Source organism: Anolis sagrei, chromosome 2 (genome assembly GCF_037176765.1).
Source record: "Anolis sagrei isolate rAnoSag1 chromosome 2, rAnoSag1.mat, whole genome shotgun sequence".
NCBI lineage: Eukaryota > Metazoa > Chordata > Lepidosauria > Squamata > Dactyloidae > Anolis > Anolis sagrei.
Window position 1 is genome coordinate 39,707,383 of NC_090022.1, and position 27,090 is coordinate 39,734,472.

Here is a 27,090-nt window from a genome sequence, read left to right on the forward strand (position 1 = left end):
TTCCCCCCATTTTTTTTACAGTATAGGTTTTGGGGCTACAAACCAGCTGTGGAGTCACACCTTGCCCAGCCACTGTATACAACATTTTTTTTCATATCAGGAGTGACTTGAGAAACTGCAAATTGGTTCTGGTGTGAGAAAATTGGTTGTCTGCAAGGATATTGCCCAGGGGACAGTTCAATTCATGAGTATACGAAAGCTATCATATAGTAGAAGAATTAGGGAAGGTAAACTCTTGTAGTACAGGATTTACAGAAGCCTTGTGGGAGTCTTCTCTTATGTCCCTGCATGGGGAACTGGAGCTGACAGAGGGAGCTTGCCCCGCTCTCCCCAGATTTGAGCCACTGATCTGTCGGTCCGCAATCCTACTGGCACAAGGGTTTAACCCATTACACCACCAGGAGCTCCACCGGATCAACTGCACACTTTGTATTAAAAAAAATCACAAAAAGAAACTAAGGAAATTTTAAACATTGTAATGAATTAATTAATTTTGGGATAAACAATGTAGGTCTGAAGTTAATTATTTCAAATGACTATGTGTTCATATTGACAATTATGCTTACCTGAAAAATATTTTTCATGGCCTTCAATATACACATGGGTTGGTACAATCTTAATTATACAACATACCCTAAACCAACTCCAAGACCCTTAGGTTTTTTGAAAAATTACTAAAGACACCCCTCAAATGACACCATTAATGGTCATCTTAACACAAATAATTGTTAATCTCTTACTCATTGTGTCTAGCATCCAACACAATTTTCAGCTTGTTTCCCCTCTACACTAACCCGGTGAGGCAAATGATAATTGTAAGCATTTTTAAAGCTTGGGAAACTGAGGTGGAGAATCCTAAAGACTCATCTGAGACCACACACACGGCTGAGTGAGAATCATAACCTATGTCTCCAATACCATGCCTTATGCAGTCACACCCAGATCATATGAAGATGCCAGGACGCATGTAGCAACCTATCGAATATAATCTGGTACGCATTTATACTGATCAGTATGCAGCAAGGTAAATATTGTATACATTCTACATACAACAAAACAGATTCCTAACCACTCTCCAATACATATGTATGCACCCACAGAATATCAGGGAGATTCAGTGTAGAACGCCCCTTACCAACAACACAAAAATGAAAACTACCTCTCTCTCTCTCTCTCTCTCTCTCTCTCTCTTTTATTCTCACTTACTTTCTCTTTCAATTATTATTATGAGGGCATGTAAAGTGTGGCAACTAGGGCAAAATCTCGTTTATCAGCTTCTGTGCTATCTCCTTTACATGACTAATGATATACCAATTCTCATATCTGCTTTGCTGTTGGTTTTCCAAAGAGAACAAGCAATAGATTTTCATTCTGATTAAGTAAAGAGTTGAAACTAACTGCCACTGGCGTTACGACAACACCCTAACCACTATACCTAAATTTACATTTGCTCATTCCTCCTCTGAGATCTACTTTTACAATTAAAAGGAAAACTACAATTTTTTATGCTAGTTTCATCTAATGTTTGTACACCATGTAGAAGTTCTTGGATGGGTGTTTTGCAGAACTCTGAAAGTTTCTTTTCTTGGATTACAATTTCCAAATTCCTAGCCAGAAATGGTGAGCATACAATTAACCTTCAATGTCCACGGGTTCTGCATCCTTGGATTCCATTATTCACATCTTGATTTTTTTTAATTCCAAAAAGCAAGGCCTGATTTTGTCAATTTATGTAAGAGGCATCCCTTTCCTATGCCAAAGAATCTCCTGAGACTTGAGCATTTCCATATTTTGTGATCAATGGGGAGTTCTGCACCCAAATCCCAGCGGAAGCTAAAGGACCACTGTATACTTATATTATCTTTCCTATGGTAATATTTCCTATAAGATTTTAGGTTTGCTTTTTACGAATGCTGAATTTGAGTTCACAAGTGGCCACATCCACCCAGCCATGGCATAGAGCTGAATACCAGAAGATCAGAATTATTATAACATTCCATATGTAAAAGAAACAGAATATAAATTGATAAACTATAATTTAGTCTACCCACCACTCTTACTTTCACATGGTAGGAACTCAAAAATTACATCAATTGTAATAGCTTGAACCTCATATTTGCTTATTAACCAATGCATGAACAAAACTAACAACTCTTTTGTGATAACTTTTAGTCATTGTGTACAGCAGATTTGTATTTATTCCATACTGTTTAACATTAAAAATCTGCCTACAAATTCTTGAGTTGACATATCCTTCTGGCATTTGATAATCCCTAATAAGATCCAGTTATTTCTTAAAAATCTACAATAAAATTCTGACAACTTGTCACATTTTCTTTTGCCATGATCTATATTCTGCCTTTGTGCAAAGTTGCATGTAAATCTCACCACTCCCCTCCTAATGATCTTTAACATGGAAGAATATATGGAACAGAAAAGAATTTCAGTTTTAGCAGCTGTAGTCAGGTTCTTTCACTAATGCTAACATCTTTGTAATAATGTACAACTATTGGTCTTTTTGAGAGTCAGTATGGTGTAGTGGTTTCACCATAGGGCTATAAAGAGCAGGATTTGAATCCCCACTCATCTATGCAAACCCACATGGTGACCTTGGGTAAGTCACACTTTCTCAGCTTTGGAGAAAGGCAAATGCAAATCCCTTCTGAAAAGTTCCTGCCAAGAACCCCATGACAGGCTTGCCATACGGTCACCAGATGTCGAAAATGACTTGAAGGCACACAACAGTTGGTCTTTTTATATCCTTAGGTATGGTATTGTTCTACAAATGTGTGATACCTGATTACTTGAAGCTGATAAATAATATTTCCCATAATTCTTAAATGTAAAGAGAAACATTACATTACATTACATTACATAGAGCCTTTTTCATTGCATTGGCACAATCATGTTCTATCTTCTTCTTCTCCAAGGTTGCCTACAAAGTCTGAAACCTACACTTATGAATCAGTCATAATTTACTCTGATTATGAACTGATACAAAATCGGCATATGGGTGATGCAACTTTATTTAGTTTGATTTGGTGCTTAATTTATTTAATTTGCTGTTTTATTGGAGTGTAACATCTACATCAAGGAGACAACCTTTGTTCTTGGGCAATTAATAATGGAATGTATAAATAAATTACAACTTTGGTTATTGAGCAACTAGTAAATTGTATGTATAAATAAATGTCAAAAATTATATATCACTACTGCATTACTCACAGAACAGGATGTCTCTCCACCACTGAAAGTCTATGAAAAGTCATATCAGTGTCATAAATTTACTCTTAAATCAGCTGGACTAGTGAATGTCTGTTTCAAATTCTTCTTTACAACTTCCAAAATTTAGAACTAGAAACTGGATGGATAAATAATCCAAATAAATTTTCTGTTTCCACACAGATTTGATTATATGGCTATGTTGTATCACTGAAGTTAAACTGAATGCGAGTAAGAAGAGAAGATTTCCACAATTCAGCGGCTGGTCAAACAAACACCTCTAAATTTTAGTTTTTTAAAAAGCTGTTAAGGTTAAAATTGAAACAAATGCCTTTTTATTTTTGCCCCATGTTACCAAACATTAGCATTTTACTCAGCCATGACCCTTATTAAATTGAAGAGCTGTACAATCAGAATTAAATATGTTCTATCCACACAAAGTGAAGCGCATTATTTATCACTAATATTTAATGACAGAAAGGCTGATAAGTTTCTGCGATTATACCACTGATTTCCTCCAGCCATGCATCATTGATTCTGCCGGTCATTAGCATTATCACAGTGCATAAACTTCAGCTTATGCAGCAACTTTGCTAACAGCATCTGAAACTTACATCTACCTTTTTCTCCCCCATTTAGCCTGTATTAGCTAGTCTACATTTCTACCTCTCACTGAATGGGTTTATTGAAGATTATTCCTACAATAGGAACCACGAAAAACTCCTTCTATACAACTATGTATTTCAGCAGAATTTGCACCAATCTTCTCAGTCCACTCTGTAAAAAGGTGGTTCCCAACCTTTTTTTGACCAGGGACCACTTGACCAGGGTCCACTTTGACCAGGGTCCACTCCCCAACATTAGTACCAAAAGAGTTATAATCAGTTTTTGGCCGTTAAATTCGGTTTGGTTATTTGGGATTCAGAAAATTGCATTGGATAGACCACATCAGCTCTAGTTTCTGATACCATCCTGTAGTCACCATATGCTCCCCATAGAAGACCATATTTAATAAGCCTCGGCACCATAAGAGGGTTTCACAAGACCAGTCTCTCTTGTTGCAACAGTGTAGTCATGGTGAGGCCGCGGACTATATATTAGTTCTCGCAGACCATTGGTGGTCCACAGACCAGAGGTTGGGAACCACTGCTGTAAAATTACTAATAATCAAAGGGAAAATTCACAAAAAATATGGAGCACTTATCAAAACTCAACCATCTCTTAAATCGCTGAAAAAAGTATTTGCAAAAAAAAAAAATATTGCACTCAATCTGTATATCAATTAATAAAAACTTTATATTCTTCAACATATGGTTTTTAACCCGAGAAATCTGTTTAAAGTATAATTCAAAGCTAAATTAACAAGATAAAAGTTGTATGGAATCCGCTGTGATTTTGAATATTAATTTGTAAGCATAATATATGGAAAACATGAAAAATATTTTGATGTGTTATCAAAATATTGTAACTAAGGTGAAAGAATTGTTATTTTCTAGTGATCATCTCTTTGGAAGAAAATGACTGCCAAATACACTACCAATCCTCAATATGCACACACTAAAATGTAAAATCTAAGACCCAATAATTATATATACTCTATATAATTGACTTTACTGGCTCCACACTTAAGAACCAAATAACAGGGTTTTTTGTTTTTGTTTTTTTTTTTTTTACATTCACATGGAAACACATGGTCACCAAGAAGAGTTATCAGTAAGTACATAAGATTAGGTCTGGCCCTACCATCAGAAAGAGCAAGATGTCTATCTCAGGCAACAAAGAAATATATAGAAATATACAGTTAAACCAGTCCTAAAAGACAGTTACCCAATGTCTATTTAAAGACCTCCAAAGAAGGGGAGTCCACCATTGTTGCTGTCAAAAAGCTCTTACAATCAAGAAGTTCTTCCTAATGTTGGGGTGTAATCTCTCTTCTTGTAGTTTGAATCCACTGCTCTCAGTTCTAGTATCTAGAGCAGGAGAAAAGACACTCACTCAATCTTCTACATAATATTCTTTCAGGTACTTAAATGTGGTTTATTGCACTAACACTCAATCTTCTCTTCTCCAAGTGAAAGACATCCAACTCCCCATGGCATTCTTCATAGGGCTTGGTTGACAAATTTGGGGAAATAGCAGCAAATCATAAATTAGTATTTGATTTACAATATCTTTTACCAGACTTGGAAATAGCAGGTCACAAAGTAACACATTAGTTGTAACATAATTAATTTTGGAACAGCCAGCATGGTGTGGTGATTTGGGTGTTGGACTTGGACTCTGGAGAACAGGGTGCAAATACTCAGCTATGGAAATTCACTGGATGATCTTGGACTGGTCATATTCTCTCAACCTCTAAGGCAATGGCACATGTTCCCCCACAAACAAGTCTTTCCAAGAAAACCTTGTAATAAGTTCGTTAAAGAATTGTTGTAAGTCAGAAATTAGTTTAAGGCATAGAACACAAAGTAACAACTGCTAAATATCATCTGTCCCCTCAACAATGAAAAATGGATCTGCCTTCCATTTCTCTCTGCAATGAGAATTAGCAGCTCTGGCATGATTTCTTACAGGGGTGTGATGGTCCCAAAAAACCAACCTTGGCTGCACTACAACTTTCAATCAAAATCCTGCACAAGACACATGCAACTCCTTCAAGCCCTCCCCAAACTTCATGGAACTTCTCCAAGCAACATTTTCAAGTGCTCATAGAATCATAGAATCATAGAGTTGGAAGAGACCTCATGGGCCATCCAGTCCAACCCCCTGCCAAGAAGCAGGAATATTGCATTCAAAACACTCCTGACAGATGCCATCCAGCCTCTATTTAAAAGCCTCCAAAGAAGGAGCCTCCACCACACTCCTGGGCAGAGAGTTCCACTGCTGAACAGCTCTCACAGTCAGGAAGTTCTTCCTAATGTTCAGATGGAATCTCCTTTCTTGTAGTTTGAAGCCATTGTTCCGCATCCTAGTCTCCAGGGAAGCAGAAAACAAGCTTGCTCCCTCCTTCCTGTGACTTCCTCTCACATATTTATAAATGGCTATCATGTCTCCTCTCAGCCTTCTCTTCTTCAGGCTAAACATGCCCCAGCTCTTTAAGCCGCTCTTCATAGGGCTTGTTCTCCAGACCCTTGTCCATTTTAGTCACCCTCCTCAAACTTCAAATGGTATAATTTCCAAAAATGCTCTTTTTGTTTATAGGATTAAATGTGCCATGGGAGAAGGGATTACACTGGGCATAGGGCCTCCAGGGAAGATCCTGACAAGGAGCTTTTTAAAATCATGTATTTGAAAATATTCACACCAACACATTAGTAGAAACTTTACACAATGGGTTAAATTACTGGATCTAGTAATGGAAACTACAGGTATACTGTTCCAGATAGTGAGTAAGGAAGCAAGTACCATTTTTTGAGCAACACTACAAGTTCTAGCCTTTACTGCTAGGAAAGCAAAGAAAAGTGCTTCTGCTCCAGGGAATGGAGTAACTGAGGATGGTATGCAAACCAAAAACAAGGATTGATCAATCATAGGTATAGCTAAAAGGGGAGCAAAATAGAAGGACTGCTCCTCCCAAGTAAGAATTCTATCCCTCAATGAAATTTTCCTGGGAGTGCTGCAAGAAACAAAACACTCAAAATCATTTATGTCTGGAATTACATTTCTTTGACAACTTTACCTGCCCATCTTTTTGGGGAGGAGGGAAACCTAAATTGTATTTCTAAATGGTTAACTGAGGTTTTGAATTACTGCAATACTAGAAATGTCTTATGGAATTTTTGGGGGGGGGGGGCAACATTGTTGTACAGGAGATTATGTCCTCATTTTGCTTCTCCCCATGTACATGTACCCCGAGTCAAAGTGTCCCTTGTGCCCTTCACTCCCTCCTTTCCCTCATGCATCATAAGGATCAGCCACGGAGAGGTTGAGGGGCCTTGGTAAGAACAGGGCTGGTCTCTTTTCACCTGTTATGTTTTGTTTTTCTTATCAGGAGCTATTTGAGAAACTGCAAGTCACTTCTGGTGTGAGAGAATTGGCTGTCTGCAAAGACAATCCCCAGGGGGCACCCAGATGTTTTACCATCCTGTGGAAGGCTTCTTTCATATCCCCACATGAGAAGCTGGAGCTGACAGATAGGAGCTCACCCCACTCCCCAGATTCGAACTACCGACCTTTCAGTCAGCAGTCCTGCCGGCACAAGGGTTTAATCCATTGTGCCACTGGGATCTTCCTTCTCATCTACCATGGTGACAGGACACTACATATGCACGGTTAAATGTACTTGCACAAAAACCACTGGAGCAACAAAAGGGACAGGAAGGAGAATTACAGCAATTTAAATGTTCTGCAACTAAAAGGTATTTTTGGGGAGGGGATGCCTTCAGCTAGAAATGAACTTGGTAATATCTGATGAAATGGAACGGACATATGTTGAATATTTCTGACAATTTCCACCTATTTTTAAAAGGGTGGCTGCTTTGAGTCCCCTTTGTGGGAAGTAAAGCAGGGTATAAATAAATATTATAATAATAATTTATCCAAGTGACTATAATGATGAACTGATGACAACAGTATAAATATCCATCATGAGGATGTTTCTGATAGTCAGTTCGGAGATTATAAACCTTTTCTAACTCTCAGGCAGGTGGGATAGATCAAGGGAGCATAGGCAAAGAGAAGTCTTAGAAGATGACAGACTGGAGAGGAAATTAAATTCTTCATTAAGCTCTAATGGGATCAAAGTGTTTCATTTTAAGTTCTGCTCTGCCTCTTTATTAGACAAAATTCTGACATTAGTTTTATAGTTTGATCCCCAAAATATAAAACTATTATTAGTATGGTTTTTGCAGCACAGTGTTTTTAATATCACAGAGATGCTCCCCTGCTCTTTTTAAAAGTTTTTTCTACTTACTGGTCTACTAAGCAGCAAAACACCTCAGGTCAGTTCTCACCAGTGTTGTGGCTAGAAGGCATAATTTCTCCCTATACACCACACTCAGAGGTGTGTCATAACATGTTTTCTAGTTTTATCCAAACTAGATGGAAGCAAAGGATTAATGAAATAAACTTCTTTAATCACTATGGATATTTCCTAACTTTATGTCTAGGTTTGGGAGTTGAGGGTGGGGGAGATGATAACAAGACAGCTCAGTAGTTTGCATCTAGACCAAAGAAAAAATATCATAGTCAGTGGTAGAAAGGGCTTTTAATGGGTCTGCCCTTTAATAAAAACATGTTTTAAATGTGCTTATTTGTTTTAATATTGTACTTAGATGTTTTGAAATGGACTAAAGTACACACGGTGCAGGGAGAAAAGTGGAGTATAAATTGAAGTGAAACTCTTTTGAAAAACCAGGTGGCAGAAATAAAGATGAACTGCTGGCAGAGAAGAGGAAAGCTGTAGTCACTGGGAAGTGGGGTGAGCTCCCCTCTGTCAGCTCCAGCTTCTCATGCCGGAACATGAGAGAAGCCTCCCACAGGATGGTAAAACATCCAGGTATCCCCTAGGCAACATCTTTGCAGGTAGCCAATTCTCTCACACCTCATGTTCCCCAATGAAGGAAGACTCTATCCATAGGTGCCTATTGCTTCAGTGTCTAGCTTCATAGGAGTCCTTACAGCCACAAAAATTTGAGATTGGGTTTTGAAAAATTGCAGGTATTTCCCAGTTAGTCAACAGTTTAGGGCCAGGGCACTGTCAAAAAATGGGAATGCTTGAAAAGAAGAACCCATTCTCTTTTTAGATTACAAATGCAAGACATAACAAGGGATATCACCAAATTTAGTAAAAAAAAAACTCCAAGGACATCAAGTAGACTGAATGTACTAAAGAGACTGGGGTGAGGAGGAGCAGTGTGTGGTCAACACAGCAGACCAAGGGTTGAAAGTGCGGTTCCTGGATATAATTTAGATTTGTTGAAATAGCTGAAAAAGTTGCTGAAAAGTAGAGGATGCATACATTTGTCAAAAAAGGCACAAACACTTAATTCCCTATACTACCTTTCCCACAATGGTTTTGACTCTCAATACTCTCTCAAAAATTAGCAGTGAAGCCAAAGACCACAATTCTGCCAATAGTTCCTTATACTAGTAAGGTGTTATGCTATGCTACAAAAAGATCTCAGCCTCCACCTCCTTTAGGAAAATACATCATAAAGTAATTGTATAGAGAATACATCTGACTCTCATCCTACAAACTGTGCCCCATTAAGTACGCTACTTGCTATCATCTGATCTAATCTGATTCTAATCTGATCTAAGCAATAAATCTTAAGAACAAAAAAAGTAAAATTCTTCAGCACCTTACTTTATACTCCCACACTAACAGAGGCATTCAGTTCCACCCTTGCAACAATTATCACTTAGGAAACAAAATACTTTCTCTCGCATACACATATATACACATACATACATGCAACTTTTATCTATCAGGCTGTTACATTGCTGGCCCTAAGACTTAAAGAATGACTCACACATTTCACAACTATATAATGGTGGTGAATAAAGATGCTTTCACTTTATTTGCTATTTATTTATTTATTTATTTATTATTTACAGTATTTATATTCCGCCTTTCTCACCCCGCAGGGGACTCAGGCCGGATTACAATGTAAATATACATGGCAAACATTCAATGCTATAGACACACAACATATATATAGACAGACACTCAGAGGCTATTAACTTTCCAGCTTCTGGCCACCAGGGGAGCTGTTGCTTCCTCATTCTTTGCATACTTTCTGTAGATGTTTTATGATCTCGTAAATCAGTTAACTTAGCCTCCCCACATAGTGGTACCTAATTTTCCTACTTGACAGATGCAACTATCTTTCGGGTTGCAAAGGTCGACAGCAAGCTACACAATTTTGGTCGGGAGCTCACTCCCGACCCGGGCTGGCTTTGAACTTATGATCTTTTGGTCAGTAGTGATCTTAATGCAGCTGACTCCCAGCTAACTGCGCCACAGACCCAGCGCTATCTAGTAACACTTTCACGTCATCTGCTATGTTACCCCACTGGAAGACTATGATCCATGGTGATACTGCAGGGGTCAGTCTGTCATTCTAGGAACTACACTAATTTTAGGATCATGACAAAGAGAGCAATTTCACAATTCACAGAAACAAAATAAAATATTACCAAAGTCTACAAAGCAAATACAGTCTAGGTTATCCAAAACTCCTGGGATCAGAATTGTACCAGAAATAATTCAGATTTTTTCAGATTTTGGAAAATATGCATTATGGAAGAACTTGAAAATGGGACATAACTACAAATATTTGTGTTTCATATACAGCTTACACACAGCCTGAAGATTATCTATACACAATATTCATGCATGAAACAAAGGTTTATGTATACCAAACCATTGGATAATAAAGACATGCATTATTGCTGACAACCACATGGACAATTTCGTATTTTTGAATATTTTGCATTTCCAGATATAAGATACTCAACCTGTATGTGATGAAGATTATTTTTTAAGTACATTTTACTTCAAAATTTCTTATTCACTGTTAATGGTGCAACTTTCTCTATGTATTCCCCTTCCTCATGTATAACAGACACAATTTTCTCAAGTTTTCTGTAATTGTGCTTGGTTGTCACATTTGTTAGACATTGATGGAACCAAATAATCAATTTATCAACCATATATTGTTTCACTCTTACCAGTGAACTCTTCCAAACCATTAAAATCCAGTATGATCCTGGCACATTTATTTAAAACTCAATCTTGTAGTGTTAATGGGACATAGAGCGCATCCTACTGTGGTTTGCCACCACTTTAACTGGATAGCTCAAAACTATGAAATCATGGGAGTAATATTTTGGGGAGGCACCAAGACTCCTTAGCGGGGAAGGCTAAAGACCTTGTAAAACTAGAATGCTCATGATTCTTTAGCATTGAGCCATCACAGTTAAACTGGATTCTACTGTGTAGAAGGACCCATACTCTGAGGTCAATTTTACATCAGATTGCAGTTGAAGATCATTTACATCCAACACTAAGCATCTTTAGGTGAGAAACAAGTCCAAGTGCATTTAATGGGCTTCCTTATATGTGTGTTTAGAGGTAAAATTCTGTTGTGATCTCACACTCATCCACCTGGAAATAAGGAGGTTTAGCAAGTAAGTGTGCTCAGAACCAGAGTGCTGCTTCTACTGTCATCTACTGAAGGGAATCAGCTTAAATCCAAGCAATTAGGCTTAACAATGTGGTAGTTCAGGCTGCAGTTGTTTTACAGTATAAATACGGTGTTAATTCCTAAAGAAATAGCAGTTGACTGCTTAATGTCCTTTCAGAAACAACTCAGCAGGGATTTAATATCTACACTATGATTTTCAGGGTTTCATGGAAGATGTAGTAATAAAAATATCCCTTTTCTTCCACACTGTTTCTATCAATTGCTTTCCACTATTCCCTAATAAGCTCCATGCTTTTATTTCTGTGCACAAGACTGTACTGAAGACCTCTTCACGGGAATATTTTTGCTGCCGCTGTTTTAAGTCAAGTGCTACATTCCAGACTTACACAAGATTGAGATCAGAAACAAGAAGTGCCCTATGTTGTTGTCCTATTTAAATTTTAAAAGCAAGCAGATAAGAAAAGGGTATGATTTTCTTTTAGGAATGATCAAGTAAGGTGCTTTGAATGCGATTTTCCTGCTTCTTGGCGGGGGGTTGGACTGGATGGCTCACGAGGTCTCTTCTAACTCTATGATTCTATCATATACCTAAGATAAACAAGGTTTTGAAGAGTAGGACATCTTCTTTTTGATTTACTGTTTTTCAACATTTAGGTTAGGATTGTGATAAGGGCACATACAAAACTTAAGCCAAAGAAAAAATAGGTACAGAGCCAACCATCTGCCTGCTTTTTCTTCTCCCAGGGCCCTTCCACACAGCCTCATATCTCAGAATATCAAGGCAGAAAATCCCACAATATCTGCTTTGAACTGGGTTACCTGACTCCACATCCAGATAATGTGGGATTTTCTGCCTTGATACTCTGGGATATAGGGCTGTGTGGAAGGGCCCCCAGAAGGCTTCTTAGCAGAAGTTAATACCTTCTGACTATCAAATGGGCAATGGCAAGAGACAGTCTCCATAGTCTGAACCTGTACATCACAGCAGTACAGGCAGTCCCCGAGTTAAGAACATCTGACTTTCAAATTACTCATAGTTAAGGATGGGGGTGAGACCACAGGAAGTGAGAGAAATTGACCCCATTAACGGAAATTCACTCCTCTAAGAGTTACCATGGGGAAATTGTTTCTCCACTGAAGCTTTTTCACCAATCCTTGTTCCCACAAGTCAATTTTTTTTTCAAAATTCAATTATCACAGGGACAGATTATTGCTATTCGAAGCTGTACTATCCAAAGCTTAAAAAAAAGTATTTGGCTGGAGTTACACTTAAAAACCGTACCTGTTCCAAATAACATATACATTTAGCTTAAGAACAAACCTTAAGATATGTCCAGAACATATCTTATTCATAACTTGGGGACTGTCTGTACTGATAATGCTGTGTCCCTTTTGTTGGGGCGAATTAATATCTTATTTCACAGAGATGGAGAGTGATAGGGACCATTACAAGCTGAATTGCAGTTGCATTGGGGGTATTTGAAGGTAGCTTTGGACAAAATTGACCCCAAATTTAATTGAGGCATTGGCTATTTCTGGGGGCAGGTTCAGGGGCCACAAGAAATGGTTTTGGGGTGGCATGTTTTAAATAAGTCTGTACTGTTTTAAATAAATGTCAAGTCTTCTCTTCAACCAGGCACACTTGGCACTCAGCATGGACTGGCTATTTGAACTTGCTCACAGTCAGTGACATATTTAGCAGGAGAAATTAAGTGCAACTGGAGCTGAGTTCATCATGGGCTGAGCAAAAGTGGCCAATTTTCACACAATCTTTTCAAAAGGACACAGACCAAGCTGACACTAAAACTGTTACTCTAAAGGACTTAGAAAAAGGGGGTGTAAATTGACTCCTCTTTCTCCCCTCAGACAGATAGATTTGCTTGCTTTGTTTTGTTGAACGTGTGGATATTTAACTAGTTAACATATATGATTTTATCATTTATCACATTTTTAAAAAGAGAAAGAGACATGACACTCTACTTACAACAGCACTCTTTCCATTTATGCCTCTCTTAAAACGCATGAACATCGTTGGCTTTGCTATCTAAATCTAATAGCGTGCGTCCGGCCACATAAAACCACAGAGGCTTTCCAAATATGCCTTGGGAAGTCTGGCTGCTTTCATTTAGTGATGTGTTAATATGCTTAATCTACCAATTAAATGAATGGCTTCATTTGATAAACTATGAGAGAGGGAGAAAACCTGGGAGGGAACTGAACCTGAGAGCTCCAAGCAAAGTTATCTAACCCTAATTACTGGCAACAATATGACAAAAATGACTGGGAAGCACAGTTAAAACCAAACTAAAAAAGTAAATGTTGAGACCCACCAAATGTGGGTAGGATGGGTGGGTCTAAAAATGCTATTTTTTATTATTTCCAGGTTTTCTGTATAAGGAGTCAATGAAAAATGATGTCAGAGGAGGTAACCTTACTTGAAGCACCATAGTAGGTCCAACTAAAATTGCATGCACAGTTTTGAACTATTCGGGCAGTCCAATCTAGTTAAATCAAACAGATTTGATTAAATGTATGTACTCTCACTGGATCCCATCAGATAGCCAATGTAAACATATAGCAGAATTGGATAAAGTTATTCTGGACTTTAGAAACCCATGGCACATGTGGGTTTTTCTGGCTTTAGTCCAGAAAAAAGGGGGAGAGGGGTTCCAGTTGACTGTGCTAAATGTATAAAGTAGTCCCAAAGCCTACAGATAAGACAAACTTTTCATACAGTAAAGACGCTACTAAGCTGTATCACTTTAATGTGAAGTGAACTGAACACTGTTCCTATGCCAAAAATATTTCTGAACACAGAAATTCAGATGCTAAAGAAACTGTTTCTACTCTAGCTTTCTCCCTGTTGTAGATTTATGATTGTGCATGTGTATGCAAGCATTTATGCACTCAGCTTCTTCACCATACCGACTTTCACCCCACAACACACACATATGTACCCACAATATAAAGTGCAGAAACAGTTTTATTACAACTTTATTATGTGATAAGCTGCGGGCCTTAAGAAATCCAGAAATACAATTACACTCAGTTATTGTGGCGTGTATGGCTTATGAGTATGAAAATGGGAAATGTCACAGAAGTTTTGAAACAATTACACCAGCTCTGGACATAGTTTTGCAACTCTAATATTGAATTTCTGCTCCTGAGAACCTATATCTATGTCTGTATCTACACTGTAGAATGAATGCAGTTTGAGAGCATGCTAACTGCCATGACTCAATGCTATGGAATCCAGAAGATTGTAGCTTTATAACATCTAGCAACTTCATCACACAGGCAAACAGACCGACTGCAGGATTCTTCCAGCACAATTCCTGGACAGAGCCCGATGGATGCCACCAAATAATGAACAGCTCCGTCTGGCAGGGCTCCAGCCTTGAACTGTTCTGGAAGCATCCTACAAGAGAGCAAGGAGAACACGGGAGGCTTCCCAAGCTCTCATAAGGTTAAAAAAAAGGAAAGCATGGGGGGAAGTCAGAGGGTGCCGCTTCCCGCCATGGGATGGGGAAGGGAGCCATGCGGGGCACCGGCTTCCCACGGTGTCTGCGGGATTTGCCTCTGTGCCCAACAAATGCCCCCACTCTTCCCCGGCTTCAGGACCTCAATCTAATGAGGTCCCTATAGTCATCTCTGTGAAATAGGTTTGGTGCCTCACCAATCTACAACTCCCAGGATTCCATAGCATTGAGCCATGGGAGTGAAAGTGCTGTCAAACTGCACTCATTCTACCTTGTGGATGCACCCTATGATCCTTTCAGGTTGGAGCTGTTGGCAGCAATTCCTGTTCAGGAGACCTTGCAATGCCAATTTCTCAATACGACACAAAGGAAAGCAGTAGACAAGCATGAAATGTGAATTCATCGCAAATGTGTCAAAACCACCCACTTCCTTAATAATGCTGTTGGCAACAGGCAACAGGAAGGGCCAAATCATACTCCATAAGAAGCAGAAAGGGCCCCTAGTTCAGCGATATACATCTATAGTTTGAATTTCAATCCCTGGACACACACAAACACACACCACTTTAAACATGGATAACTTGGTTGAGGGAAAACTGTATCTGAATGCTGCCACTCAGAATGACAGCACTGGAATAGATAAATCAAAGGCATAAACATAACAGCATATCATATTCTATTTGCAAGCTATCTGAATTTCTTACTGCCTTTCTATGCAAACATCTTCGTGAAAATCATTTGTTTACTGTTTATATACTGTATTTATATTCCGCCCTTCTCGACCCCAAAGGAAACTCAAGGCGGATGTATATATGAATATTGTTAAATACCATATAGCAACAGATAGAAATGCATGGCCAAAAAAGTTCCCCTCTTCCTCAGATCAGTGCAACCTTTGATATATTCAGTGCCGTTATTCTTGGAAGCATAATAGAAAAATGGCTTTTGGACATTACACGGTAAGCAAAAATGCTTCAGAAAATGAAGTTTTCCCTTTACATTTTACAATCTGCTAACATGCTTGATCTACAGTGCTGCCAAAGTTTATCTCTGGCAGAAAAAAAAATACGGAAAATCACGGGACTAAGAAATTACGTGTCCAAGAATCACAAGTATATTTTGCACTACACATCCAATATACTGAAAGCCAGACAAAACCAACATGAGTAACAACTATGCTTCTTCCATGTCAAATTATTTTAAAAAAAGCAACACAATTGTGATACTATTATTATTGTTGCCGCCGCCACTGTTTGTCACTGTTCCCTGTGAAACTTGCTCAACTGAGTGGCTTCCTCAAATCAAAACAAAACAAGACTACAGTCAGAAAAACCCTAGACATATTTCAACATAAAAGACATAACGTAAATATTTCATGAGATGAATTCCATTTTAAAAGATCTGTCAAGATATTTACGGTGCTCGGTCCTACTTCTGCTTTTAATTAAATTTAACATACATACTTTAATGCAATTTAAATAGATTATTAGTTGTCAGAATATGGTATAAATTTTGTTTACGATTCTCTTCCTTTAAGTACTTACACTGAGAAAACTGTTTTAACCCCATGACTGAGTAGTATTAAACACCGAGATGAGACTTCTAAAGAGCGTCTGCTGCCCTTTGCACTATTGCAATAATCTTAAATTACTACAACTTAATTACAATTTCAAGGCACTAAATTGAGATATTTTTAAACACTACAGAAAGATTGGCAGTGAAGGAAAAATCACTTATAATATTCCAGGTATTAGGGGCATTTATACAAGGAAGATAGCAGAAAGCGGTTCTGCTACTTCTCTTCTTGTTAGGCATTTAAACCAAAAAGATTTTCGCCTTTAACAATTAATTAAATGTGTATCTAAGCAATAAGCAAATTATTCTCAGTGACTGAAACATGTGCAAAATCCTAAACTGTTTTCTTCTGAAGTCCACACCTGCTGGGCTTGAAGTTCATGTGAGATAATGGGTGTTTTATGTAATGTGTGTTTTAGTTGCATGTGATTGGCACTGGTCTTTTGGATATTAGGGATGACAAAGTATGCTTGATTAATATTTCTCTTGACTTAGATTACCCTTCAACCGCCTCTTAAACATGTCTATATAAACTGAATCAATATGAATAAAACAATACCAGTAAATATAACTGGTGTCTCACTTTTTCATTTAATTTCAACTGACCAGTATTTTTATAAAAACACCTTGCAAAATAATCCTCTACCTAACTCAGTTCCTGCGGCAAGTACAGTGGGAGGGAAGGAGACCCTCTTACTTGCTTTTCCAGTATTTTTGTGTTGCTGTTTTCAACAGCAGCTGTAAAATAGAAATATCTACTGTAATTAATTTTCTCCTACACCATAGAAAAAGCTTTCAACAATATATATCATTATTTAACTTGACTATGATTCCAATATCACACCTAAATGATTGATCTTAAGCAAATTAATATTTCTACTCACATGCTCCAAGCTGCTTTTAAGTTATTTCCTTGCCTTGATCAGGGTTTATACAAGTTGTTGCTAAAAGAGTCCTATGCTTTTAAAAATCCACAAACAGGATCCTACCATGTAACCGCTTCCCCTTAATTCCTACCACACAACATACTTTAATTATGTTATTGCATGTCCAGTGAACAAGAATAAATGAGGAATTTGGAGTGTAATGGCAGTGCAAACCTAGAAGTGTCTAATCAGTGTCAAGTGAGTCTATTGCATCTGCTGTCCGGTCACAACTGGAAAAGCTGTAGCGCTGTAGCTATGGAGATGAGAGGCGCTGGGTTCAAGGTCTTGTCCCGGATGCAGGAAACGGGGTGAGTTGGGGGCCTCACTAGAATTGCACATATGGCCAAGAACAGCGAGGCTGTCGGATCAAATTAATGAAAACAGGAGGACCTGGCATCCATTGGCCGCATATCAGCTAAGAGTTGCTGCTGCCTGAGATATGACCATAGCCACCATACTATGCATATGGTACGATGAAGAGGAGAAACTAACAGGCACAGTTCCAAAACAAAGTACACACAAAGCAATTTATAAAGAAGCAACTCCCATTTATGCTGTATACCTGTGCTATTATTTCTATGAACGCGCTTTGCGAAGCAGAATACAGCACTGCCTTCGATGCCTTTCTAGAACCACAGCTTTTAGGATGAACATCTGTCTGTGTCCTTTGACTACACTTGAGGCATTTTAAGGGTTTTTCTTTTTAAAAGGTATTGCTTCACACATTTAATGTGATTTGAAGTGAGATGAAGGAAAAGTTAACTTTTTAGAAAGTTGCGGTCTATGCCGTATCGCAGATAGAGTCTAGATTTAAAGTATTTCCGTACTGCCTCCCAGCCCGCAATACATATGGCTCCTGAGGCGACAAAAAACTAATTAGAACAATTCAAAGATAAAAATATTTTAAAAACACATTGAAACATCCACTTTCTTCCAAGTAGCTGGAAGATTCAAGAATGTTTGCCTAATCAGATGCCGAGATAAATGAAAAGAATGCTATTTGTATGGCCATGAAGCTATGAATAACTTGTATACTTCATCTATTTTTTAAAAACCTAGCCCTGAGACCACCTGACATTGAATCTACTGTACCACTCTGAAAGCCACCTTATGTGTGTATGTTTACACAAAGTAAAATAAACAGAAACGTCTCTGATGTTCTCACGTTCTGAGGCACATGAGAAAGGGACCTGTTTCCTTTGATATTAATATGAAGTTGCTTGGAGCTTAATATCATAGAATCATTGACTTGGAAGAGACCTCATGGGTCATCCAGTCCAACCCCTGCCAAGAAGAAGGAAAATTGCATTCAAAGCACCCTGGCAGATGGCCATCTGGCCTGTTTAAAAACCTTCATTTTAGATAACAATAACAAATCAATTTGGAATGGTTAGGAAGGGCTCATAGTTCAATACTGGAAACTTTTCTTTAAAAAACTATATACACAAGTCGGAGCACAAGTACATATGCACCCAGGCTCAGTGAGCTGCATAGAAATATTTCAGCTCAGTGCCTTGGAAGTTGCAATTAAGTTACAGTAATTTAAGATCATCACAAGAGCAAAGGGCAGTAGCAGCCACTTCTGAAGACTGCTCTCACCACTTAATGCCACTCAATCTTGGGGTTAAAGGAGCTTCTTTTAGTATAAGTACCTTAAAGCAACAGAATCGTAAACAAAATTTATACTATTATACTGTCAGTCTATAATCTATTTAGATTTTATTACAGCATCTCCGAGAACATTTCAAAGACAGGAACGCTATTGTGTCCTATAAATAACTGGACAGACTTTGTGAAATTATATTATACACAAAGTACCTGTACATACAAAGCACATTAGCTGGAATCCTCTACAGAGCTATTGCATGTTCTGGTTTGCATATGAATTAAAGGGAGAAGCGTGGAAGCTGATATATTTATACAAAAGGATATTCAGAGGGTGCAATTCATCTCCCACTGCAGTCAGTGGAAATGCCCACTGATAATGGGATTATGCTCAATAACCTCCAGTTCAGGAAAAGAGACAAACCACAAGAATACCAGTATCTTAATACTTTCAGTTGGGAAAAGTTCCCTATCCTCTGTTATTCTTTCAAAAAGGAGACAAAACAATGTGAGGCTTTTCCATTATTGTATGGTAACTAATATCATATTACTGCATTAAACAGACTCTGTTAAAATGGAAGTTTCACACCTAATGGATTTGCTAGATTTTCCTTGCAAGGGTCTGGTGTAATTTAAATCCTAGGAAATAGTGGGTTTAATTTTCCTACTAGTACAAAACTGAAATACTGTTACAGTTGTCAGTAAATAATAACTGGGAAGGTGAAACATTTTTTTTAAAAAATCTTAAGAGACTAGATTTTTTTTAAGGTTAACTATTGCCATCAATTGCTTAACGGGGTTCACATGTATGTTTAATATACATGTACGTTATTAGACTACTCTCACCACTTAATGCCACTCAATCTTGGGGTTAAAGGAGCTTCTTTTAGTATAAGTACCTTAAAGCAACAGAATCGTAAAAAGAAAAATTGTACTATTATACTGTCAGCCCATGAATATGTATATTAAACATAAACATGATCATAAAGCTACCAATAGATAATAAAGTCACCAATAATATTTTTTTCTAAAAATAATAAAAGGCTGTGGGTTTTTTTGGACAGTTATGAAACTTATGCTTTCAAAGAGGTAGGTATGTTTCTGTCATTTTAAATGCTAATTTTATATCTATCTTGGAAGATAGTTATTTCACATTTTCTGTTTTATATAATTTCAGGAGTGTTCTTGCTTTATAATGTCTGAAACAGAATTAGATAAAGTCTCAGTTTAAAAGAACTGGTGTTAAGAAGTACTTCCTAACTACAGAAATATTGCAATATTCAACATAAACAGCAGAAGCAAGGATGCACCGCAATCCTATACATCCCTATGGAAAAGCAACTCCTACTTAGTCCCACTGTAGCTTAAGGTTACACAACTGAATAGCTTTATAAGGGAATAAGATCCAATGAACAAAGAAAATTTTACTTCTAAGTAAACCTGAAGGAGGCAATGTTTGGAATCCACCCTCTAGGGAGATAGGGCGGAATATAAATAAAGTATTATTATTATTATTATTATTATTATTAGTCTGTCTCATGCTACTTCTTCCTTCAAACTGTATGTTATCATGACAGTTATGTAAGAAATGCTTTAAGTTATGTGTGAAATAAAATATTCAAAACTTAAATCAATCACAATATTATCATAGTGATTAGTATGCTCTATATTTTACGGGAAAATATAACACTTTGATATTCTAAAACTCCCTAAAAAGAATAACATAAAACTACACCACAAAGACACTATTTCAGTCCATAGTAGAACCATATCTCCAGAAGCCCCCTAAATGTCTTTGTTCACTGTGAGACTCTCCAACAGAAAAGGTTGAACTTTATTATCTTTTCTTCTCCCTTTCTCAAATGCTTGGGAAATCAAAAGCTCTCTCTCTGCACTTCAAGGTGCGATAGATAAAAAGGAAGTTGTACATCAATGCATCAAGAATACACAACTCAGTCAAATCAGGGGATGCCTTCTCTTAAATTAACTAGGCTAAAAATATGGACTCAAACAGCACAGGCAGTCTTTTCCTCCACGTTATCCCTAGGTTTCACAACAAAGATTAGTATTTGTAATGGTCCATTTCTGCATAAGTGAACATAGAAGTCTTTCTGCCTGATCGAATAGTCCAGATCTTTCAGTGAAGCAGCTCCTAACAACAGCCCAGCAGCAGCTCCGTTTGATCTCTACTGCCTTCCTTAATCTGGGTTGTCAAGGTTCACTTGTTGGAGGCTGTTTACTTTACTTTAAAAAAAAAAACCCAACACCCCCTTTCCATCATACAATGACTAATCCAAAGAGTGAAGGGAAAGAATGCTGCCAATGCAAGATGTTAAAGCTGAAATACCTTTTTTTGCCGTCAGATTCTAGCTGACACATTCTGAACAGAAGTTAGTGGAAACTTGTGTGTATAACCCTGCTTTTATTGTGCATAACTCAAATGGAATTCTAAATTAAGTAGTCCAATTTCTGAACTGTTTTCTTCTTTTGAAGATGTGCAATGCTTCCTCAAAATCATTCCCCTTCTAATTTTCCTTATGGGAACTTGGGAGAGACTTTTCCTTCTAGGAACTTGGGAAAGATCCCCCCCCCCCCCTCTGCTCACAAAAGTCACCAAGTATTTTAAAATGTTTCCTTTTTCCCTGTATTCTCTATCTTATAATTAAAGCAATGGCAAATTGCACAAGTGTACTATAGTTGCCTGCAACAGTACAAAAAATGCCAATAAAGTCAGAGAAAGAAAATGTCATATTATTGTTACAGACATAACCTGTAAATAAATTGAATGAATGTTGCTTGTTTGTTTGTAATGTTTGCCCAGGACACAAGGACTGAGAATAATGTATCAGGCATGCCTATGCTATGCAAATATTGCTCCCCTCACCAAAGAAGAAACTCTAAAACACCCAAAGAGCAAAAAAAAAAAATCATATTGTTATTATTATAGACAAAATCTGTAAATAAAATGAATGCTTGCTTGTTTGTAATGTCCCTCAGGACACGAGGACTGAGTATAATGTATCAGGCATGCCTATGCTAGGCAAATATTGCTCCCCTCACCAAAAAAAGAAACTCTAAAACACCCAACGAGCAAGCCAGGCTCTCATTCTGCAAGGATGTGGCATTCAGAACCAACTGTAAACAGCTGGATGTTGGACTTGTGGCTCCAGAGAGCTGGAAATTGCCCACACCCACCCAATTCTTGCAGAAATATAATAATGCATTATTATTATTATTATTATTATTATTATTATTATTATTATATACTAATAATAATAATGTAATAATAAATAATAATACTTTATTCCTAGACCCTCTCTTCCCAAAGGGACTCAGGGCGGTTTACATAAAGGCAAGCATTCAATGCCTCAGGTGAATACAAATGTATCAAAATAATACACTATTGTATTGCAACAGTAAGTGAGCTTACGACAAAGGATTGAGCATTGTGATGAAAAATAAAATAAAACAACACACTTTTCAATGGGTCATTTGCTGGTTGTGATTAAAATATTTCCACTCATGCACACATCGGCACAAGCTGGGCCTCTTGTGGTGATCCTTGTAGTTTGGGGGTCTTTTTAAACCTCTTTTTGCAGCAAAAAGTGGAAAAAAATAGGTGAAGACGGTAGAAAATCAATACACTTAGTAATCAGCTTGGCAGTGATATTGGAACACAATGACTTGGAAATAATTAATAGTCACCAAGTGGGGCGAGGTGAGATTATTGGTGGGGGAGGAGAAAAAGAATGTCACCCTATTTTAGGACAGCCTTGATAGTCTTGGGCAAACTCCTGGACTCCTTTGCTTAGAAAACAAGGAAACTATATTGTTGATAGTGCATCCTTCCAGTCCCACTCCTCTCTTTCAATTAATAACCTAATAATTAGTAGTTACCAATTGGGACAAAGTGGGATGATTGGGGGGAAGGAAAGAGGGATGGCACCCTATTTTATGACAGCTTTTATAGTCTTGGGAAAACTCCTGAACTCCTTTGCTTAGAAAACAAGGGAAATATACTGTTCATAGTGCATCCTTTCAGTCCCACTCCTCTCTCTCAATTAATAATAACCTAATCATTAATAGTTACCAAATGGGATGAGGTGGGATGATTGGGGGGAGGGGAAGAGGGATGTCACCCTATTTTATGACAGCTTTTATAGTCTTGGGAAAACTCTTGAACTCCTTTGCTTAGAAAACTAGGAAACTGTCGACAGTGCATCCTTTCAGTCCCACTCCTTTCTCTCAATTAATAACCTAATAATTAATAGTTACCAAGTGGGGCAAGGTGGGATCATTGGGGGGAGGGGAAGAGGGATGTCACCCTATTTTATGACAGCTTTTATAATCTTGGGCAAACTCCTGAACTCCTTTGCTTAGAAAGCAAACTATACTGTTCCTAGTGCATCTTTTCAGTCCCATTCCTGGCTCTCCTATAATAATCGCCTGGTGCCCATAGATGCAAGTCTCTCTTTCAGGAAGAGGTTCCTCTGCCTGGTTTGCTGCAGTGGGGGCTTTGCTGGGGCTGAGATTCCCTGAAGCCTCCCCTCCCCTCCTCCTCCTCCTCCTCTTCTACTTACCTCCAGCAAAAGCTCTGCCAGTCTCAGCTCTGGCCTCGGTCAGCACCCAGCTCCTTAGCGGTGCTGTGGTGGCTTCCTGGGCTCTCTCTCTCTCTCTTTCTCTCTCTCTTTCTCTCTCTCTGTCTCTCAGCGGCGGGCAAAACAAAACTTGGGGCTCTATGGAGTCGAGAAGAAACGAAGGGTGCTTTCAACAAGTCTCCACAAAAACAGGTTTTGGGGAAGAGGTGGGGAAGGCTGGGCGCTCACTGGGGGAGGAGGAGGAGGGGAGTGTGCGGTTGTGTCTCAGGGAATTGGGGGGGGAGAAAGAGAGAGAGAAAGAGAGAGAGGAGAGAGGGAAAACCTTGGAAAGCACTTGCAAGGAAGGAAGGAAGGGGATGAGGGAATCAGATCTGGTTACAGGCTCTCAGGTGGCCACAGGCACGCAGGCGTTTCTTTCTTTCTGTCTCTCTCTCTCCATCCACTCCTCCCTCCTTGCGCTCTTGCTGTCTTTCGGGGCAAACCGGGGCAGGGAGCTGGTGTGGGAGGGGAAGAAGTGACAAGCGTGGGCTCGGAGATTCCTGACCAGAAGGCAGCCGGGGCTTTGCTGAAGGTACCAAGACAAGGGGAAGATGGGGGTGAATGGGGGAAGGGGCGCTCCCGGCTGGCTCTCCCTGGTTCTGGGCTGAGAAAGAGGAGGAAAGAGAGACTTGGTTTGGGGGGGGGGGAATGGAGTGGGGGGGCAATGGAGTGGGGGGGGGGGCGAGAAGAGGAAGGCGCGTGTGGAGAAGGGAAGACACTCCGCAGGGAGCCGAGCGCGCGCGCCAACTTTTCCCAACTTGTTCCCGGCTCAAACCTGCCGCGAGGACGGAAAGGGTGGGAAATGTCCCGCTGGTGGCACTTGGCGCGCGAGTCCCGGCACCCGGGAGACTCGCGAAGGGAGAAGAAAGTTGGGAGGAAAATCTCTCCCGGGACTCCCTCCCGCCTCCCTCAGCCACCAGTCGCTCGCTTGGCCTGGAAGGGGAGAAGGGGGTGGGACTGGGGGCGCTTGGTGCGACGGAACAAGGTTGATGTATGGCTTGTGGTTGCGCTTTCCCCGCAGGCGAAGTGGCCTTGCCGAGTTTCCACGCCTGACTCTCCCTCCCTCCTTCTCCGCGCGTTTACTTTCAATCAGGGGCTGGGTGGCCGTCTGTTGGGAGGGTTTTGGTTGTGTGTTCCTGCCTGGCAAGGAGAGGGTGGGGCAGAATGACCCTTAGGATCTCCTCTTCCAACTCCAGGGAGGGAGGGAGGGAAGGAGCGAGGGGGGCCTCCGCGCGTGGGACCGCCGCTCTCGGTTGGGTCACCCGCGCGCCCTTTGCCTTTGCGCGACTTGAGGCCAAGTGGCCAAGGGGTAAAGAGCGGGTCTTTCAAAAAAGTGGAATCACGAGTGTTGTGTGGATCCTTGGAGCATGCAAACTCTCTCCAGGAAAGTCCGCTTTAAGGGTGGAGATTCCACGCGCGAGGGGAGTGCAGAGAAGAGAAGAGAAGGAGGGAGAAGAGGGGAAAGAAGTAGAGGGGGAGGAAGAGGGAGAAGAAAAGGGAAGCAAGAGGAGGTTGAAAACGGAGAAAGAAGTAGAGGAGAAAGAGGGAAAAGAAAAGAGAAAGAGGAGGGAGAAGACGACGGGGAAGAAAGAAGAGGAGCAGGGAGAAAAAAGAGGGAGAAGAAAGAGAAAGAAGTAGAGGAGAGAAGAAGAGGAAGGAGTAAGAAAGAAGAGGAGCAAGAAGAAGACGGAGAAGAAAGAGAAGAGGAAGAGGAGAAAGAAGTAGGGAAGGAGGAAGAGAGAAAGGGGGTGCAAGCGAAAGAGGAGGGAGAAGAAGACCGAGAAGAAAGAGAAAGAAGTAGAGGACAGAGAAGAAGAGGAAGGAGTAAGAAAGAAGAGGAGGGAGAAGAACACGGGGAAGAAAGAGAAGAGGAGAAAGAAGTAGAGAAGGAGGAAGAGAGAAAGGGGGTGCAAGCGAAAGAGGAGAAGACGGAGAAGAAAGAAGAGGTGGAGGGAGAAAAAAAGAGGGAGAAGACTGAGAAGAAGAGGAGAAAGTAGTAGAGGAGGAAGAAGAGGGAGAAGAAAAGAAAGAAGTAGAGGAGGGAGAAGAAGACGGAGAAGAAAGAGAAGAGGAGAAAGAAGTAGAGGAGGTGGGAGAAGAAAAGAGAGAGAAAGAGAGGAAGTAATAGGAGCAACCTTGAATGCTGGCCGGTCTATTGGGCGACTTAGCGGTGGGAGAAAGTGAGGGGCCAGCCCGGCGAGTTCGAGCTTGGGGACCGTGCGAAGGGATGTGTGTGTGTATTGGTGCTCCTCTGCCTCCCCCAAAGGCCTCTCTCTCCATTGATGCACACGCGAGGGAAGCCGGGCAAAAGTTTCTCCAAGCGGCGCCCAAAGTTCTCCTTCGGGCCCGCTTCCTCCCCCCCCCCCGGGGGGCCGAGCCCTCCTCCCTTCCTCTCTCCCAGAGAGACACCTATGGGGTAGAGCTATAGATATGCCCAACACACACCCTGGAGGAGGGTCCCCAAAGTGCGGGCTGCTTCCAACTTGCGGCGGTCATGTGTTTGGGAGGAAGAGGAGGGAGAGGGGCTGAACTCTTACCATCCCTCTCAGCCTCTCAGGCCCCTTTCCTTTCCCCCCTCAGCCGCTTAAGGAAGGGGCCTGAGGCTGTGAGGGATGGTGGGAGTTGGACCCCCAAGTCCCGTGGCGTGAGGGCCCAAGTTGGCCCGTGCCGGGTCTCCACTGTGGCACGTGGGGCGAGGGGCCTGGGCGTGGGGGAGGGCTCTGAGGGAGAGACAAACAAACAGAAAGCAAAGGAGGAAGAGTTGCGAGCGAAGGCGGCGCAAGGATGGCAAACTCACCCGCTTGGAAGCGCGGCCCTGGCGGTGCCAGCTAAGGGGCTCTCTCTCTCTCTCTTATTCCCCCCACTGCGGGTGGGTGCCTCTGCCTGCCCCTCGCCTTTGCCTCTCCCTCCTTCCTCAATCCCTCTCTCTCTCTCTCTCCTCCTTCGCTAGCCAGCCAGCCCCATGCAGGAGGCACAGCGTGCGGCCCCGCCACACAATAAACAACAATAGAGCCCTCCGCCTGGAGTCGGGAACTAGCTTCCCAAAAGGGGGAAGAGAGAGAAGAGAGAGAGAGAGGAGGCAGAGCAGGCGAAGCTCATCCAGAAGCAGAAGCAAAGCCAGGGAAGGAGGAAGCCCAGAGAAAAGCCCTCCCTCGCCAACTCTTGCCTGTCCCCCACCCGCTCCGTGTTGTCTTCCTACCAAAGTCTGCTCCCCACTTTGGAGTTTGGCTCTTTTGGGAAGGAAAAGGGGGGGAAGAGGAAGCCGGGCTTGTGTTTGGGTTTCTTCTCCCTTCTTTTCCCTCCCCCGCCTCTCCGCTCGGAAGAAAAATAACACCCCGCGGAGGGAGATTTTGTTATTTTTTGCTGTTGTGAGTCCCTGACGTCACATCCACCTGCTGGGTAAACAAGGCTCAGTGCAAAAAAAAAAAAAGAGAGAGAGAGAAAGAGAGGGGAAAAGGAGGAGAAGGAAAGGACACAAACGGAGAAGGAAAAGAAA

The 27,090-nt window shown here is 40.4% G+C and overlaps 1 protein-coding gene across 9 annotated transcripts in view; it reads right to left on the minus strand.

Moving 5' to 3' along the window:
- FOXP1 (forkhead box P1) overlaps nt 1–26,881 on the minus strand; it is a 612,918-nt gene extending 586,037 nt beyond the window's left edge. For 7 of the 9 annotated variants that reach the window (XM_060766355.2, XM_060766354.2, XM_060766356.2 and 4 more), the window contains exons 1-2: nt 26,392–26,480; nt 23,538–23,693 (exon numbers count right to left, since the gene is read on the minus strand). The gene's annotated coding sequence lies outside the window, so the exon portion shown is untranslated. Of the gene's footprint in view, nt 1–23,537; nt 23,694–26,391; nt 26,481–26,793 lie in introns of those variants that run through there. The other 2 variants (XM_067463468.1, XM_060766357.2) reach the window with 2 other exon arrangements.
- Nucleotides 26,882–27,090: the final 209 nt, after the last annotated feature.